This window comes from Phacochoerus africanus, chromosome 1 (genome assembly GCF_016906955.1).
Source record: "Phacochoerus africanus isolate WHEZ1 chromosome 1, ROS_Pafr_v1, whole genome shotgun sequence".
Classification (NCBI taxonomy): Eukaryota; Metazoa; Chordata; class Mammalia; order Artiodactyla; family Suidae; genus Phacochoerus; species Phacochoerus africanus.
The window spans coordinates 281,695,687-281,714,794 of NC_062544.1; the positions used below are offsets into that span (position 1 = coordinate 281,695,687).

General features: G+C 43.9%; 1 non-coding gene across 1 annotated transcript; it reads right to left on the bottom strand.

The window, feature by feature from the left end:
* Positions 1-9,162: 9,162 nt before the first annotated feature.
* Positions 9,163-9,294, bottom strand: LOC125114347 (small nucleolar RNA SNORA72). Its single transcript, XR_007131767.1, has one exon. It is a non-coding gene; the product is annotated as a small nucleolar RNA SNORA72 (small nucleolar RNA).
* Positions 9,295-19,108: the final 9,814 nt, after the last annotated feature.

A 19,108-nucleotide genomic window follows, 5' to 3' on the forward strand; every position in this document is an offset into this window, starting at 1 on the left:
GGTCTCCAGCTTCTCCATGTCCGATGCTGCAAGAAAACGTCCAAATATTCCAGCGCCCGAAAGAGCTGCAGAAAACAATCTGGTTGAAGTGGGCTCCCTGTTGGTAGCTCCCCCATCTGCCTGATTGGAGGGGAGAAAACAATGCCGCCTGGCTGGGTGACATCCCATATGTCCTAATACCTCCAATACAGACCCCTCCCAGCAGCCTGGGAGATCCTGTCACAACGAGACGAGGAGGAACAAGAAGTGGGCCCAGAGGCCCAGGCCAACGGCCATCCTGCAGCGCTGGGTGGCATGCTCCTGGCCCAGGGCACTGAGGGAAGGGCAGCTGCCAGCTGGGGAGGGCCCTAACAGGCTCATGGGACTCACATTTTACTTAGGCATCAAAAGCACAGCCAACAAAAGATAAACGTTGATAAATTGGACCTGATCAAAATTAACATGGCTGTGCCTCAAGTGAATGACAACCCACACAATGAATAAAAAAGTTACAATGACCTGAGGGATAAGGGCCTAGGGTACAGAATACGACCAAACTCCTAAGTGCACAACAGACGGACCCAGTAGAAAATGGGTGGTGAACTTGGACAGACATGGCTCCAAAGTCAACCCAACTTTAGAGAACAAGACCAAGGGGCTCAGGAGAGGAGGCTCAACATTAGTATGGGGGGCGGGGGGGATGCAAATTGAAGCCCCCAGGAGACCGAACTTCTCACCCAGCGGAGTGGCTATTACTTATCACATGAGGACATGGAGAAACTGGAACCTTCCTGCATGACTGGCAGGATTGTAAAATGGTGCAGCTGCTGCGGAAAACCAGTCTTTTCTCAAAAAGTTAAATGAAGAGTCGCCACAGGACCCAACCGTTCCACTCCTAGGTATTCACGCAAGAGAGAGGAAGACTGGGACGCAGACATCTGTACAGGCACGTTCATAGCAGAACTACTCCCAAGAGCAAAAGGGCGGGCCCCACCTAAGTGACCCTGGACACGTGGCCAGAGGACCCGAATTCCACCAGAGGAGGAGTGGCACACGGCCACATGCTGCATCATGGACGGACATGACACCCAGGAAGGAAAGCAGACCCAGAAGACCACCTGCTGTGAGGTTCCGTGGATGTGCAGCGTGCAGCAGGGCCAGGCCCAGAGAGACAGAAAGAGGCTGGTGCTCTCTGGGGTGGGGTGGGGTGGGGGGCGTGTGGGAGTATCTGCTGATAAGAGATTGTTTTGATGAGGTGGTGGAAGGTAGAAGCAGTGATGATGGCGTGGCTCTGCCAATACACTAAAAGCCACTGGAAGGTCTACTCTCGCAGGTGCATTTGATCCCAATTCGACCGGCTCTGGGCTGGCCAGGACGCCCCTGGCTTCCCCTCCACCCCCTCCTCATCTCACGTTCTTGGTCTTCCATCCATCCATCTCCTCCGGCTCAGTCCTGTCCCCTGCCCTCCACCATCTACTCCTCTTCCTCCTCCTGCTCCCCTCCTCTTTCGAATCTACTCCTCCTCCCCTCCTCTCATCTTTCCTCTTCTTCCTCTCACTTCCTGTCCCTGCACTGTAGGTGAAACAGTGGCCTTTGGGAGTTCCTTCTGCGGCATAGAGGGTTAAGGATCTGGTGTTATCTCTGCAGCAGCACGGGTTCAATCCCTGGCCTGGTGCAGTGATTTAAGGATCCAGCATTGCTGAAGCTGTGGCAAAGGTTGCCGCTGTGGCTCAGATTCTCTTCCTGGCAGGGGAACGTCCATAGGCTTCCATCTGTTTCTTTCCTTTTGCTCAACTTGGGGAGAGAGACAAGTTAAATATGATTAAAAAGATAAAATAACTGCAAAATGTGATCATTGCTGTGCAGGAAATAAACAGAATATCGTGGCCATAATTGGAATGGAGTATGATCAGGGGTCTGATTTAGAGAAGCTGGGCAGGGAAGTCAGCTCTGAGGAGACAGCGTTTGGCTTGCTGCCTGTCGTTTGAGAGGTAGCCAAGCGTTTAAGGAGCTGGAGAAAGGTAAGGACTCTTCCAAGAACAGGAAGAACAGTCTAGGGAGCAAGGGGCTGAGTGGTGGGAAAAACTCTAGACATGGAGGCAGGGCCAGACCCCAAAGAACTTTTTGCTTTGGAATTTTGGTCTCAACAATAGGGGGGCAATGAGGGTTAAGCTGGAGATACAAGAGAAGATTGCATGCCTGAGGCTTTGGAATATTGTTTTGCCTGCAGTGTAAGGAAAAGCAAGAGTGGAAGCAGAAAGAATGAGCCCAATGATAGAGGATGATGGAGCGGCTGAGGGCAGTGAGAGTAGAGAGAACTGTGAACGGATGGACATGTGCATTGAGTACAGAAAGACGGGATGTAGAAAGCAGAATGAATGACCTCCTGAAAGTGTCTGTGCCTAATAATTCCTAGAACCTGCCACTGTGGAACCTTACATGAAGAAAGGGACTTTGCAGATGTGATTAAGAGCACGGATCTTGAAAAAAAAAAAAAAAAAACAAACCTCTAATTCAAAAAATACATGCACCCCAAATAGCAGCATTATTTACAATAGCCAAGGCATGGAAGCAGCCCAATCAAGTGCCTATCAATGGACAAATGGAAATGGACAATATGGTACATACATACAACGGAATATCACTCAGCCTTAAAAAAAAATGAAATAATGCCATTTGTAACAGCATGGATAGACTGAGAGGTTATCATGCTAAGTGAAATAAGTTAGATAGAAAAAGATATTATGTGATATCACTTTTATGTGGACTCCAAAAAATAATACAAATTAATCTATATACAAGTTCAGAAACAGACTCACAGACAGGGAAAACAAAGATTACCAAAGGGGAGAGGATGGGGGTGAAGGACAAATTAGGAATTTGGGATTAACAGACACTAACTTCTATAGATAAAATAAATAAGCAAAAAGTATTTACCATATAGTACAGGAAATTATACCCAATATCTTGTAATAAACTATAATGGAACATATAATATGCAAAAAAAACCTGAATCAATATACTGAAACGAACACACCTGCAGCTAACACAATATTATGAATTAACTATGTTTCAATAAAAATAAAATATTTTTTTAAAAAGGGTACAGACCTTGAATTGGGGAGACTATTCTGGATTACTTGAATGGGTCCCACCTAATGGATCCTTAAAAGCAGAGTCTTTCCCAGTTGAATCAGAGAGATGAATTGGAAAGACTAGAAATATAAGAGGCACTTGTCTCATGAATTCTGGCTTCCAAGACTTAGGAAGGGAGCTGTAAGCCAAGACATACACGTGGCTTCTTAAAACTGGGGGCCAATAACGAGAATCTGAATTAGCAAGGAAATGGACTCTCCCTTAGAGCCTCCAAGAGGGAGGTGACCCTACTGATGCCTTGATTTTAGCCCAGGGAGACTCAGCTCAGACTCGTGGTCTTCAAAACTGTAAGATGATACATTTGCATTGTTTAAGCCACAATTATAGTAATTTGCCAGAGTGGCAGCAGGAAAGTAACCCATAGAGCTTGGAGGTGGATTGTATGTGGAGGGTGGGAGAACCACAGTGTGGTCACCCAGGTTTCCAGGCCGGTCAGCCAGTGGGCAATGATGTCATATAACAAAGTGCAGAAAACTCGGAAAAAAGCAGACTATGGAGGGTGAGACCCAGAATGGTGTTTCAGAAGTTTGAGATGCCTATAAGATACTGAAGTGGAGGTACCAAGCAAGGGATTGGTTATCTAAGTCTGGGCTACAGGGAAGAAGTCTGAACTAATGATAAACTTATGGACTGGAAAGAAAACAGGTGACATTTACAAATGTGAGACTAACTGGTCAGATCTAAGCAGGGCATGTAGATGGATACGCAAACGAAGGCTAAAGTCCAATTCGCAGATGCTGCAATGCGTGGAGGTTGTGTGGAGCAGGAGCAGGAGATGGCAAAGGTGACGAGAAGGTGCCCAGAGCACAGGGAGATGAGCAGGAGAGCAGAGCATCAAAAGCCAAGAGAGGGGTGTGTATTGTAAAGGAGGAAGTGACTGTGCCAGACACTGAAGGGAGTCTGGTGGGACCTCATAGAAGTGCCACTGGATTTGGCAATAGATGTGGCTCACAGTCCTTGGCAAGACCACAGTGGTAGACTGGTGAGAAAGCAGGACACATAGGATCAGGATGAAGAGATGGCAGGGGGTCAGGTGAAATAAGAGCAAAGAATGGAGAGGTTTTAGCTGGTGTTGAGCAAGAGATCAAGAGGTGCCTTTCAATGATGGATCAAGTGTGTGAATTGACATGAATGATCCCATGGGGATGGAGAAATATATCTGGATGGGGGAGAAATAGAAATGGGGGGGAGAAGTGAGGAGTAGAATATCTAAGAAGGGAATAAGACATGGACCCAGGGACAAGCAGAAAAATGTACCAGTTTTGTTTATGTACTCGGAAAGCAGGGCAGATGGATGGAGGTGATGGTAGGTCAATAGATTTGTTGGTAGGAGGATGAAGAGAAGAAAAATTCCAGGCAGCCTACTAGCCCAGCCTTTCTGCATTAGTATTGCCTTAAGAACAACTTGGGAGTCATGATCCAAAAATTAGAGGACATGAGTCACTTGGACCCAAACATCATTTTTATGATTGTACCAAATATGTTTATGACATCTGTAAGAGGAAAGTCTAGAATGCTGAGCAAAACAGTGCCTTTGGGAAGGAACCTTAACAGACAACAATAACTACCAGCCTTGCTTCTCCTACTTCCCTAGAACTTATGCTTCTTTTAGTCATTTCATCATCAAACACCTGAGAGGTGGACCAGCAGGCCCATGCCCAGGGACCAGGCTCTTTCAGCCGCATCCTGGCAGTGGTATTGGGATCTTTTTGAGTCAAATCATTAGTCTTCCCAGGTGAACTTGAAACCTGAGATAGTCATCTTTGAGCTGGTGCTTGCTTAGATCCCAGGGGCATTTTTTTTTTCCTGAACTATGTAGAGTATCAGTCCATGCATTAAAAAATAAATTTTTATTGGGGTACAATTGACTTACAATGTTGTGTTAGCTACAGGTTTACAGTAAAGTGAATCAGATGTAGATAGATAGATAGATAGATAGATAGATAGATAGATAGATAGATAGATAGATAGATGGATGTGTGTGTGTGTGTGTGTATTTCCATGCTTTTTCAGATTCTTTTCCCCATAGGTTATTAAAGAGTATTGAGTAGATTTACCTGTCATGCATGGTTTTTAGGGGTCCGTAAGGAGAAAGAAAATCTTAGAACTTTTATGGTAGTAACTTGTCTCTCATTTAACAGGTTTGTATATTATAGTACACACAGAATATCAGTACAGTAATATAAGCATTCAATAGCACTCCATAGAATAGTGAGTGTGTTCAAAACCTGTATCCCAAGAGTGCAAAGTGGTCAAAGTCATACATGGACCACTGTTCTAAATAGCTAAGCCAGTTGGATAAGACACTGAGTCATTTTTCTCTTTCTCCTCCTCCTCTTCCTCCTCTTTCTCCTCCTCCTTCTTGTCCTCCTCCCCTTCCATCTCTCCTTCCTTCTTCTCCTCCTCCTCCTTCATCTTTTCAAGAGGCCCCTGGTTCTCATGGCAGGCAGGATATGATTGGTTGCTTTAAAAATTTTGCAGGCTGGCAGGAACTGAGCCCTCTCCTCTTGGACAAACAAGACTGGGCCTGGTCCCCTTTGTCAGGAGGACTGCTTGGCTAGGAGACCTTATCTGCAAGAGCAGGTGGGAGAGGGACCAGGACAGACTACGCAAGGCCCTCCCAGGTTGACCAGATGTCAGGGCAGCACACACTGTGGAGCCTTCATTTTGGTTTTCATGCCATGACGAGGGCGGCAGAGCAGTCTGACTGCAGTGAGGACTGTAGCCCAGCGTCCTGCCTACCCAGAACTTCTCCTTCAGGGGAATGGGCCCTGCCCGCCAACCGCAGAACCCTGGGGGTCGCTCCCAACCCCGTAGGGAAAGCTCTGCGCTAGAAGACCCTTCCTGCCCCTGCACACACCTCTCTCTCTGTGGACCCCGCTCTGCCTAAGGCACTAAGTCCCCACTTCCCTGCCTGGCTTTCCAGCACCGCCAACAACGTGTGAACCTCCACATCCCCAGCATAGCTTACCATCCCATTTCCTGTTTCCGGGTCCTCATTGCCCCATGGCTGGCGGGACACACACTGTCCTCCTGACCACACATCTAGTCTCGGTTCTCAGTGTGGGACTGGCTGCCTTCCCTGACCCACCCTCCCCCCTCAGAATTTTGTTAGGATTATTATCGGGTTCCACTTTCCTGCGGACCCCAATCCCTATCTTCACCCTCCCACTTTGCTTTCAACTTTTTGCAAAGAGGCCCCACCCCCGACCACCACTAGTCACTTTACTTGACAGCTTCTTAGCATCGTTTCATGGAGTGCTTTCTCTGACTTTTTACTTGTGGTTCCTTCTTCACTTGTATAAAATTGAGGTCTAATCAACATACATTGTATTAGTTTCAGGTGTACGACATAATGATTCAACATTTGTATATATTGCAACATGATCACCACAGTAAGTCCAATTAATATCTGTCATCATACATGGTCACATATTATTTTTCTTCATATGAAAATATTTTAACATCTAAGAGTAAACATTTAAATCATCTTTAATTTCATCTTTCAGAGATAACTACAGTTAACATTCTCATGTGTTTCCTTCTAATCTTTTTTTTTCCCCATGAACTTTGAATACAAAGAGCTGTAGTTTAGAACTGGCAGTAGTGGAGTCTTGTGTTATATCTTGACAGACGTTTTCTATTTTTTGCATTTACAGAGTAAATGAAACTGACATAAAAGAAAAATCATATTTCTTGTCATAAGAGCTTTTAAGGAACTATGTCTGGCCACTTGTGATGGAGCATGATCATGTGAGAAAAAAGAATGTCTACATATATGTGTGACCGGGTCACCTCGCTGTGCAGTAGAAAATTGACAGAACACTGTAAATCAGCAATAATGGAAAAAATTAAAATCGTTATTTAAAAAAAAAGAACGTTTAATATATTAAAAGTCCTTTTTCTTTTCACACTCAGAAGTTATGGCTAATTTTAAGTTAAAGCATGACTTTCAACAACCCTATACGCACCCACTCCCACATTCCTGCATGTGACGGTCACTGGACATTAAAGAGGCAGACTTTCCTCCTTGTCATCTTTGTTGGAGGCTCCCTTCCAACAGTCTTGCCTCATGGGTTTGGATCATAGAGGACTTTCCCCAGAGAATGGAGGACACCCTGGCCGCCTCTGAGCTGAGCTGTGAAGGGCTGGCTCTCAGGGGAAGGAGGAGAAGACCGGGGGGACCCTACTAGAGAAGGAGGAGGAACATCCACCCTCCCCTTCTGGACGGTGATGACAGAAGATGCATTAGAGGGAAAGGACACTCCCTTTCCAGGCTGAAGCCCTGGGAAGGAGTGAACGATGTGGGGGAGAGCTGGACGAATGTTTGGATGGCCTCCTAAGGGAGGTCCCCAGTCATCGCCTGGAAGGCTGGTGACTCAACAGACAGCTTGCAACCCTGCTTCTAGTACCTTGATTTACATAGAGAGTGAGAGTAGAAGGCTGTGGACCAGCAGAGGCTGGAGACCAGATGTTCACGTTGCAAAAGACGGATTTGGCACACAGCACAAATGACAAGGATCACCAACTGGATCAGTCAGTCCCAACACAGGTGCCAAGGAGAAGACGGGACCTGAAAAACTGAAAAACTGAGTCTTTCTCTAAAGGAGATGGAGCTGTGTCATCCACGTAAAATGGAAAACACTGGGACTTGAGCAGCAAGTTTGAAGCATGTCTCCTGCGTCTTTCCCCAGCTCTGAAGAATGATTATAACAATTATGGAAAAGGAAGAATGTTTGTAGGTCTGCAGTGTTTGAGCTACAGTGAGGATGTTCTTACTGTGATGTTATTACTGTCTGTAATGTCAAATGACCTGCAGTGTACCAGTCGGTACTGACTGATTGGCCCAGAAGTGGTTTCTCGGCAATAGGGGTCCAGAGGCGGGTGATCCAGCATCCATGGTCCATGGCTAAGTGCCTTGCAGAGACACTGCCTATTTCCAGGGCTCTGTGCCCATGGGTCTTCAGAAAGGCCATTGGTGAAATGAAGCTCTCAGTATCCCACTCACCTGTGGCTGCACCCAATGTTTTTTTTTTCTTTCATTTAAAAAGTTTTATTGAAATACAGTTAATTTACAAAGTTGTGATAATTCTGCTGTACAAGAATTTATTCAGTTATACATCTATACACATCCTTTCTTTATCAGGTTCTTTTCCCATATAGATTATCACAGAATATTGGGTAGAATATCCTGGGCTATACAGCAGAATGATTGGCCAGCCATTCCACACACCTCAATGTGCATATGCCAATGCCAAACCCCCCGTGTGCACCTCTTCCCACCAGTCTCTTTGGTAACCATAAGTTTGTTTTCAAAATCTGAGTCTATTTCTGTTCTGCAGATAAGTTCATTTGTATCCTTTTTTTTTTTTTTAGATTCCACATATAGGTGATACCATATGATGTTTGTCTTTCTCTGTCTGACTTACTTCCCCTCAGCATGATAATTTCTAGGTCCATGCATGTTGCTGCAAATGACATTATTTCCTTCTTTTTTATGGCCGAGTAATATTCCATTGTATATATGTACCACATCTTTGATATTTTCGATAGTGACAGCTACTAGTCACTCTGTGTTTCTTCTGTGATAGGCACTGTTCTTTATTCATGCTCAGAACAACACTTAGGTGAGTTTTCTCTTACTAAACGTACCTGAAATATAAGGAAATGGAGTACCATGTATTTATAATTTTCTCAGAGCTACTAAGTGGTAGATTCAGGATTTGATTTCACTTAGAGTGTCTCCAAACTCTGCCTTCCTTTTTCTTTTAAAAATCTGTGGCCAGTTTTATTAAAGGAAATTTTTAAATAATTCACTTTCTGTTCTAGCATGCTTCTAATGACCTAAAAAATAAAACACAATAATTTTACAATTCATTTAATTGCAGCTGGTAATCATCAACGTAGCATTGGTTATCTTCCATAGTTTATTAGCTATTCTGTCTTTTTTTTTTTTTTTTGAGGTTGACCAGATACCTAGAGTCACAAACATTTTCTGCATTAGATGCATCATGCAAATCAGAGTTGGTTTATCACCAGCATTTGTAAAACCAGACCTAGGAAAAGACCTAGGTCTTGGGACACATATATGGTCTTAATATAGTGAATGTTTAGCCTTCCTGGATTATTACAATATCAGAAGAGCAAGAATATTCACAGCAAACCTTGCATTCTTTAATGCCTCGTGCACATCTGCACACACAATGATCCTGGATTTACAAAGCCCTGGGAATTGGAACATCTAAGCTAGCATGATTTAAGGAAATGCTGATGTCTGGGAAGAACTATTCAACCAACCTGAAATATTGATATTGTGCCCTCACCTTTCAATTTCATTTTTCATGTGTGCACATATTCTCAGGTAATTTCTACAGCCACAACATCCTGGCACATATTAAAAGGTTATAAACAATAGTGCCTTTAGCTTTGTTTTTGCTTTAATGACAAAAGGAAGGAGGTAAGTGAGTGTACTGGCTTCACTTACCTGCATTAGAAGTACTTTCCTGGGAGTATTTTCATGTAGCCATGTGAATACAAATAAGAAAAATTGAAAACAGGAGTTCCCATCATGGAGGAGTGGAAATGAATCCAACTAGGAACCATGAGGTTGTGGGTTCGATCCCTGGCCTTGCTCAGTGGGTTAAGGATCCAGCATTGCTGTGAGCTGTGGTGTAGGCCAGCAGCAACAGCTCTGATTAGACCCCTTGCCTGGGAGCCTCCATATGCCACGGGTGTGGCCATCAAAAGACAAAAGACAAAAAAAAGAAAAAAAAGAAAAAAAATTGAAAGTAGTTTTTGAATTTTAAGTTAAGATATATATATATGTTTCACCTCTTATTTGTTTCACTTTATTTGCAATTGAGTTGGCGCAAACAAAGACCATTTATTTGACTAAATGGCCTGTGTCAGTTGCCTTGATGGGTTTTTTTTTCCTGTTTTTTATTTAACTGTGATACTAAATCTTAAGACAGTACTAAGGCAAAAAAGACAATGTACAGAGTTTTCAAAGATTATATAGGCTGTTGGATGGAACCTCTTAAATGGGAGCTAGCTTGAGGTCACAAGATTTCAAACCAACTGATAGTCCCTTAATAGAAGGCTTTCTTTCACTCATGACAAGGATGAATACAGAGTGGATTACACAGGGTGACCTGGACAGGCCTGGGCCTGAGGCCATGTCTGACTCATGGCCATGGTGTCTTGCCTGGAGACTTTTATGGCTCTCTAGGCCCCTCCGTTTGACCTGGCTTAGTCTAGCTGTAGTCACTCTCATAGCATGTCACACACTCCCACTTGTACTTCTATTTTTCTGTATTCCTTCAACTTCTAGTAAAACAAAACAAAACAAAAAAACCTGAGGCAAGGCTGGTGCTTGGTGCCCCCAACAGGCTCTAGCCTAGAGACATAACCTAATTTGTGGGTTATGTCTCTCGGCTGACCCAATATTGGTTTATGGATGAAGCAGACAGCTAAAAACCTGCCCACCAAAACCAGAAGGAATGGGTCAAGACATCTTTTATTCACCTGTGCAGCATCTCTGATTTAGACAGTTGTATGCACACCTGTGTGCACATCTTAGGCAAGTAACCAGCATATAGCACCAGCTCGTCAGGGATTCATAATTAGTTAAAGCATAACAACTGTAATAATGTAATCTGAAGAATTAAAAGCAGGGCTTCTGATATTTATTTTATTTAGGATGCGTATAAATATCCCACTGCCCTCTTCAGCTTATACTTAGAGAGGGGAAAATGGCAATCCCAAATTACTCAGTAAAAGGGGCTTATGAACAGGTATTTGTTTGTGTGGACAGAGGCACTAGGAGCTTGTCTTAAAGCAGAATTTTTATAGCAAGCATATTGGTGTTATATAAATTGTGTATCTATTTGGGACTTGGAGAAATACCTACCCATGCCACCCCTCCAGTTCTGTCTTGGTGGAAGTGAGAGGACCCCTCCTAGAGTATTCGATGAGTATTAAAGAAAAACTATTATTTCACATGTTTTAGAAGTGTACCCCAAGGCTGACAAATTGGCTTAGGAGATCCCCAGCGGAGTTTTGTGTTTATACAAAGGTATGAACCTGGTAGCCAACCAGTCTGGAACAGGAGTGATTGAAATGGAGATTCAATTTTGTTTTACAGGGTGAGCCAGGGAGTTGGGGGCTCAGAGAAGAAGAGAATTGGGCTCTTGTTCTAGAACCAGAGGGTGAAAACTGGCCACAAGGAGACCTATCTTCTGCTCTGATGACATACTGTTGGGTAACAGAGCACCCAAATCTTGTGGGGTGAGTAATGAACATTTTATTAGGTTTACAGTCTTCAGGTCTAGTGATTCTTCTGTTTCATTAGCATTGGCTGGGGTCCCTTGATGGGATTCAGCAGGTAGCTGGGCTGGGCTGGAGGACCAAGACCATTGGGCTCAGGTCAGCATCCACTCTCTCCATTATAATTCTCTCTCTCTCTCTGGTTTCACAGTCTCTCCACGTGGACTTTCCTATAGGATAGTTGGGTGCCTTACACAGCAGCTCAGGCTCCAAGAGACCGGAAGTGGAGGCTGCCAGCTCTGGTTTGGAATCTGGCACAGCACCACTTCCACCATATTCTACTGGTCAAAATAGTCAGAGGCCCACTCGGATTAAGTGGGAGGGACCCCACCTCTCAAGGGGAAGAATCTCCATGACTCTGTCTTTAACGCGCCATATCTGCTGTTCTTCCTGAGGTGGCTTTTGTTGTTTCACACTTGCTTCAGTCCACCTCTCCCTTCCGCCAACACTTAGTAAAAGTGAGAAGAAGGAGAAGACTCTGTGTTCATGCCTGAAACACTAATGCAGAGAGGAGGCTGGGCCTCAAGGAGGCCAGGAATCCATGGGAGCATGGATTGAGAGAGAGGTGAGCAGAAGATCCTAAGTCAGCTGCGGGATCTTCAGGAGGACTGGGGAGAGCTCTGGATGCCCCACAATGTGTAAGATGACATTCGAATGATAACAGTAGATGAGCAGACTGAGGGATTCCCTGTTCCTACGGTAGAGCACATAGCAATCCCTCCGCCTTTTTGCCTCTTCCCCAGCAGAAGGCACATGTCGCAAAACCAGGGGTTAGATCTGGCTTTTTTTGCCCATGTCCCAAGCACCCAGGAAGTGCTTAATCACTATGTGTTGGATCAATATACATCTGTGAATCTATTGCTCCCTATATGCTATTCATTCTATTAGTGTTTACATGCTTTACCCAATTTAACAACGTTGACAACCTATGCCTTTATTATCCCCGTTTGACAGATAAAAACAATGACCTATAATGACCTACTCCTAGTTGTTCAAATCCAGGCATGCCCAACTTCAAGCTCATAGGCATGTTGGCTCTCCATTCACAAATATTTATTCAACTCCTGCAATATACACAGCACTGGGCCCCTCCCTAGGGATATTACAGTTTATTTAACCAGAGAAGTAAAGACAAATTCACAAGGAGTGAGCTGGCCAGAACCTAAGTAAATAATGATTGAAGTGTGTCATAAGGCAGTGCAGGAGACCCAATGCCTAAAAAGGATAAGGAGAGTGAGTTCTGTGAGTCCAGAGGACCCAGAAAGGAATGGACTCTAAAGGCCCGAGGAAGTGTCACAGAGGGATTGAGACTCCTAGGATGGATGCAATGTAATGGACTGGGGGGGGGTGTAGGATCAGGAGTCGGAGGGAGAGGGCAGGGCAGGGGAAAAGGCATGAGTCAAAATGTGAGGACAGGAAAGATACAAGGTACGTCGGAAGGACTGGGGACCAGGTTGAAGAAGAGGTTAGTGCTGGATTTGAATGTGTCCACATACTGTAATCGAAATTAAAAAATAAGAAAAAAAGAAAATGTGGCATACATATACCATGGAATGATACTCAACCATAAAAAAGGATGAAATCTCGCCCTTTGCAGCCACATGGAGGGAGGGTATTATGGTTAACGAAATACGTCAGACAAAGAAAGACAAATACCATATGCTTTCACTTATAAGTAGAATCTAAAAAACAAAAGAACAAACATAACAAAACAGAAACAGACTCACAGAAAACAAACTGGTGCTTCCCAGAGAGTGGTGGGGAGACTCTCCCATAACAGGGGAAATAAAGTAAAACGGGGAAGCGAATTAAGAGGTACAAATTACCAGTTACAAAAAATGTTAGACGGACATAATGTACACACAGGAGGTATCAATGTTTTATAATAATTTTGTCTGGTTTACAACCTATGAAAATATCAAATTGCTGTGTTGTACACCTGAAACTAATATAATATAGTAAGTCAACTATATGTCAATAAATTTTAAAAGAAAAGTGTCCCCACAAATAACACTCACAGAAGATGCAGGACTGTGAGAAATGGAAAGATGATTATTGTAATAAAATTTTAACATTAAAAGACTGACTCCAGGAGTTCCCATTGTGGCATAGTGGAAACTAATCTGACTAGAAACCATGAAGTTGTGGGTTTGATCCCTGGCCTCCCTCAGTGGGTCAGGGATACGGTGTTGCCACAAGCTGTGGTGTAGTTCAAAGACATGGCTCAGATCCTGCATTGCTGTGGTGGTGGTGTAGGCCAGCAGCTGTAGCTCAGATTTGACCCCTAGCCTGGGAGCTCCATATGCCATGGGTATAGCCCTAAAAAAAAAGAAAAGACTAATTCTACGGAACCGTATGTAATCATGAGATAGATAGATAGATAGATAGATAGATAGATAGATAGATAGATAGATAGATAGAATATATATAATTTACATGAAGTAAGATCTACTTTCTTGCAGAGTTTTATGAATTTTGACAAACACATAGTTATGTAACCATCATCAAGTGAAAACACAGAACCCTTTCATCATCAAAAAGCAGGCTCCTTGTGCTGCACCCTCATGTCAACCCAAATCATAGGACTGTAACTATATGTCCAGTTGTATATTTCTGGTGGCATTCAAGATGTCCTGCAGATTTTTCTTCCCTCTCAAGCATAGCTTGGCGGTATTGACTCTTGTTGGTTCTAGGATAAGGGATGAACACTAGAGTGGCGTTGAGGTTCTGGAAAGGAAAAGTGAAAACAAAAGAAAAAGTCCTGAGAGAGAGTAGAAAACCATCGTTGTGCCTTTCGTTCCACATTCCTCTTAGGAAAACCCAAGCATGCTCCCTCGGAAGAGAACAGGGCCCTCCAGCCTCGTGCTCTAAACTATGAAGATGACGGTGATGGAGCTCATGACGTCCCGACAAGAAAGAGGCGGCTCAGGCCCATTAGAGGATACGTGCCACCCAATGGTCACAACTCCTTTCTAGCAAAGTCACTACTTAGTTAAAGCAGGCAATTCTTCTTCTTCTTTTTTTTAACCTCTGGACTTGGGAAATGGTTATAAAAGAGCCCTGGATTAGAAGCTCCAAAGCCTGAGGCTGCAACATTAACAAGAGCAAAACACTTGACTTTGGATTTCCCTTTCGGTCTCTGCAAAAGTAGGCATTTGATTAGAATGACTTCCAAGATCCCTTTAATCAGGAATGAGAACTGGGTGGATAATGTCTTTGGGGAAACATCCCACAGACATTCCTTTGGCTGTTTTCTTCAACGACTACAGGCTCCCTTCCCTCCCTGCCTCTGTGCATCCTCATCTCTACATCTTAGCACGTCGTCCCTTTGCTTGCTACTTGCTCTTGATCCCAACTTAATGTCCTGCTGATTAGTTCATCCTTGGGGGATCTCCTTCTATCCTCATTCCTGGTGCTGGTCATTCTCCCTTTTCAGAGACTGACCCTGGGACTGCCCATCACTGTGACCTGTGGTCATGACCAGACCTTTCTTCTCTACCATCTTCATTCACTACCTCCCCATCCGAACTGCCACTTGCTCCCCACTGATGAACTTTCCTCAGTCGGCTGAGGACAAACTGATAAACAGAGGTCGCTCCTTCTCCCACCCAACTCTTTGCTCCTAGGTCGTGTAGGAGAGAGAGGTTGGCAGAGTTGGTTTTCACAGTTGTGGTGGAGAGGAACCAAAGGTGTGAAATTTGTAAAAGTTGTTAGAAAAAAATTAGCCAAAATCTAGAAACACAGCAACAAATGTGGACGGCATGTCCTTCAATATGACACAGGGGCAGAGGTTACTCAGGGATTGACCAGGAGAATGAACTTAGTTCATCTCATTGTTTACCACTGATCAAAATAACAAAATGAGGTTACTTGTTAACTTTTTACAGTCTGATAATTGATGCAAATAATTTCTGACTATGGAACCGATGACCCTAAAGTTTTATGATCTGCTGGACACTTATCAGTGTTATATCCAACACAACAATCTTACTCAGACATTACTTTATTAAGTTGCCCATAAATATCATAGCTTCTCAGATGTTCTTTGAACTGGTCCTGATATCTTAGTTGTTCCCTCAGTAATTGATAAATTAAACAGCATCTTTAACACATGTCCACTTTATATTTGCCCAGAGTCTATTTTTGCTTTTTTGAAAATTATATTCTCACAAAAAAAGCCCTGATGGATAGAATGTGCTATGCCCTGCATTTGAGAGAGTGGATTTTTTGAGCAGAGGGAACATGTTTGCAGGAAAACTGGAAAATAAAGCTGAGTAGAAAGGCTAGGGCTCCTAAAGGCAGGCTTATGTTGAGTAATCTGTACCTGTTCAGCCAGCGATGGGGACCCACTGAAGGTTTTTTAAAAGGAAATTGGCTTGGTTGGAGTTGTGTTTTCACTAGGTTTGTCTGTTGGACATATGTAGACTAGTTGGATTGGGGAGGGAAGAAAGAGAAGCTGGTGAGGAGTTGCGGCAGTGACCCCTGCTGGAAGAAACCTGAGCCCAGACTGCGGAGAAGCAGTAGGATGACGTCATGGTCAGGAGAGACCCACCCCCAGCCCCTCCCCAGACACTGACCATCCGGAGGCTAAACCATCTTTCGCTGCCTCTTTACCAATAGCCATGGTGCCATGATATTGGTCTTTACCATTTCCAACGGTTTCTGGTTTTCACATCAAATATTCAAACTCTACCAAGATTTCAAAGGTATCCTCTATGTTTCTCTCATGGCTCAATTCACTTATGATGTTGGATACGTTCATTTTCATGACACATATTCATTTTAACTCGAGTTAACTAACATGTGTCAGTTAATTTCCACGACATGTGTTTATCTCAGCGTAGTAAGGATGAAGAAAAGAAGCCAAAATTATCATCAAGGCTCGGTCAGAGGAAATAAAATTAGAAGGAAAAAGAAAGGTATGTGCACCCCAGGCAGAGCTGGGAAGAGAGATGAAAAGTCGGAGGTCCTTAGGGGTTCACTTTCAAGACACACAGCACCTCCCTTCTTATGAGAAACATTTCTAGAGATTCAATGTCATCAACTCCGGTGCATCCAGGACTCTCTTATTCTGTAAGAGAACCCTAACTTTACAGGGAAAAAAAAATAACAGATAAATATATTCTGCTCAGGTCTACTGGCTTTCCTTACCTCAAAAATGGAAATAAGTTTATTGGATTTTCTCATTCCGTTCCTAAGAAATACCAGGTGGTTGGATAATCCAGGCATTGCATCCCAGCCCTCTTTCCCTCATCCCTCTGGACCAGAGCACTGCCTGGTTTCCTTCTTCAGGATAATAATGTCACTTCAAGGACAATCACTTCATCTGAAGGTATTATTGTTTGGTTCAGCCTTTAAACCAAGGAAGCTCGTCAAATGCTGATAAAGCAACACATCCAAGCTTCCCACATTTATTCAGGACCTGGGGCTTTTAAATGTTTCTCTCTCAAGAATATGAGAATGACAGCAGGATACATGCCAGAGACTGCTGTTTCTTATTTAATATCTTAAGACAAGGAAAGATTTGCACCTGGATTTAAATGGCATCACCCTGAGACCATTTTATGTCATCAGTTTGAGGAAAGTGCTCTTTGGTCAGGACTGTCTCTCATAGTTTTAAACGTGATGGTCACAGGGACTGAGATCTATGTCTCTCTCCCAGCAGCCTGACTCCAGGAACCAGGCAGTGGTCACTGTCGCAGAGAACCAGGGCCTGCAGCTCTGCTTTCAGAGCTTCTGAATGCAGAGGGAACCAGTTTTCTGGACTACCGTTGTTATTAACACAGCAACATGGGTTTTAAAATCTTCTGAGAATCCTGGCAGCATAGCAAATATGAGACCATCAGGACTTCGCCTTTGGACAGGTGCAATGGCTATTTTCATGATAACCCCACACATCCTATGAGCTGCATTTCTCAGCACCCCCTTGCCCCATGCAATGGTGCAGTAATCACTCAAAGCCCTCAGTGTTATCTGAGCACTCTGCTTTCTCTCTTCTTGGCACGCCCTTCCCCTTCTTTCCACCTGGAGGAACTGTGTTCATTTGTCACAACCAAGCCTTTTGTCCCTACCGTCTCCTTCCCCTACTCCACAGGGAATGAATCCTTTCCTGCTGGAGGCTTTTATTAGCCTTTGTTTGCAACTCAGTGTTTCCACTTTCTTTTTTCCTTCTTTTATTTATTAATTTGTCTTTTGTCTTTTTAGGACATATGGGATTGAATCGGAGCTGTAGCCACTGGCCCACACCACAGCCACAGCAACTCTGGATCAGAGATGCATCTGCAACCTACACCACAGCTCATTGCAATGCCAGATCCTTAACCCACTGAGCGAGGCCAGGGATGGAACCCACGCACACTAGTCAGCTTTGTTAACCACCGAGCCACGACAGGAACTCCAGTGTTTCCACTTTCATTGTGTGTTGGTTTACACGTCTGGGCTCTACATCCACTCCAGACGGTCAGCCTCTTGAAGGCAAAGGCCTCCACATAAGCAGAAACCCATAAGAGCACTTTGCAGCTGGAGTGGAGTTGAATCTGTTGACACATTCGGGCCCTTTCCTGCTCTCAGAGCCGCTCCAAAGGCACTCTCCCCCTGTAGGTGTTTCTGTCCCACCCATCAGCCTGAGGAAGATGCATGGTCTTATCTGAGTGGTGAGAGGAGGGGTGATGCTTCTGCCCCAGCAACTGAGAATGTGCAAGACTTTTCAAGTGGAGAGAGACAGAGACAGAGGGACAGAGAGAAAGAGGGAAAGACAGAGAGCAAGAGGGACAGTATGACCACACACCGATGGCATGGCGGAACAAGTTTTAACTACTTTTTTCACATGACCACATACTACACTTAAATGTTGCTAACGGAAGTTCTTGTTTTTAAAGTTTTTTAATTTTGATTTTTCTTTGTAGCAGGTCGTCTCACAGAACCCAACTCCCCCTGCCTCCAGGACACCCAACTGCTGTTAATTTGTTAAGATGAGGGCTCCTTATGTGGAATCAGAACATGGATATCTCAGTAGAAAAGCATTACTTCGATTTTGAGCAACAGGGGCGGGCTGTTCGCTATTTACAGGAATTAGATGTCCACACTAGAACACTGCTTTGGGGGCCCAGGGAACATGTGACAAAAGCTACCAGGGATAGCATAGCTCTAAGTAAGGATGCGTATAAGCCTTGAGGTCTACACCTGAGGTATGACTGAGTCTTCATTCTCTGTAAGAATCAAACTTATTTTCTTTTTTATGATGAGATATAATATTTATTTATTTTTATTAAAGTCTGGTTAATTGTGTCAATTTCTGCTGTACGGCATAGTGACCTAGTCATACATCACACACACACACACACACACACTCTTTCCCTCCTACTGTCTTCCATCATGGTCCATCCCAAGAGACTGGGTACAGTTCCCTGTGCTGTGCAGTAGGACCTCATCGCTTATCCATTCTAAATGTCATAGTTTACATCTACTAACCCCAAACTCCCTGTCCATCCCACTCCATCCCCTCACCTTTGGAAACCACAAGTCTGTTTTCTATGTTTGTGAGTCTGATTCTGTCTTGTAGATAGGTTCATTTGCGTCATATTTGAGATGCCACATATAAGTAAAAGAATGAAATTAGAATATTCTCTAATACTATACACAAAAATAA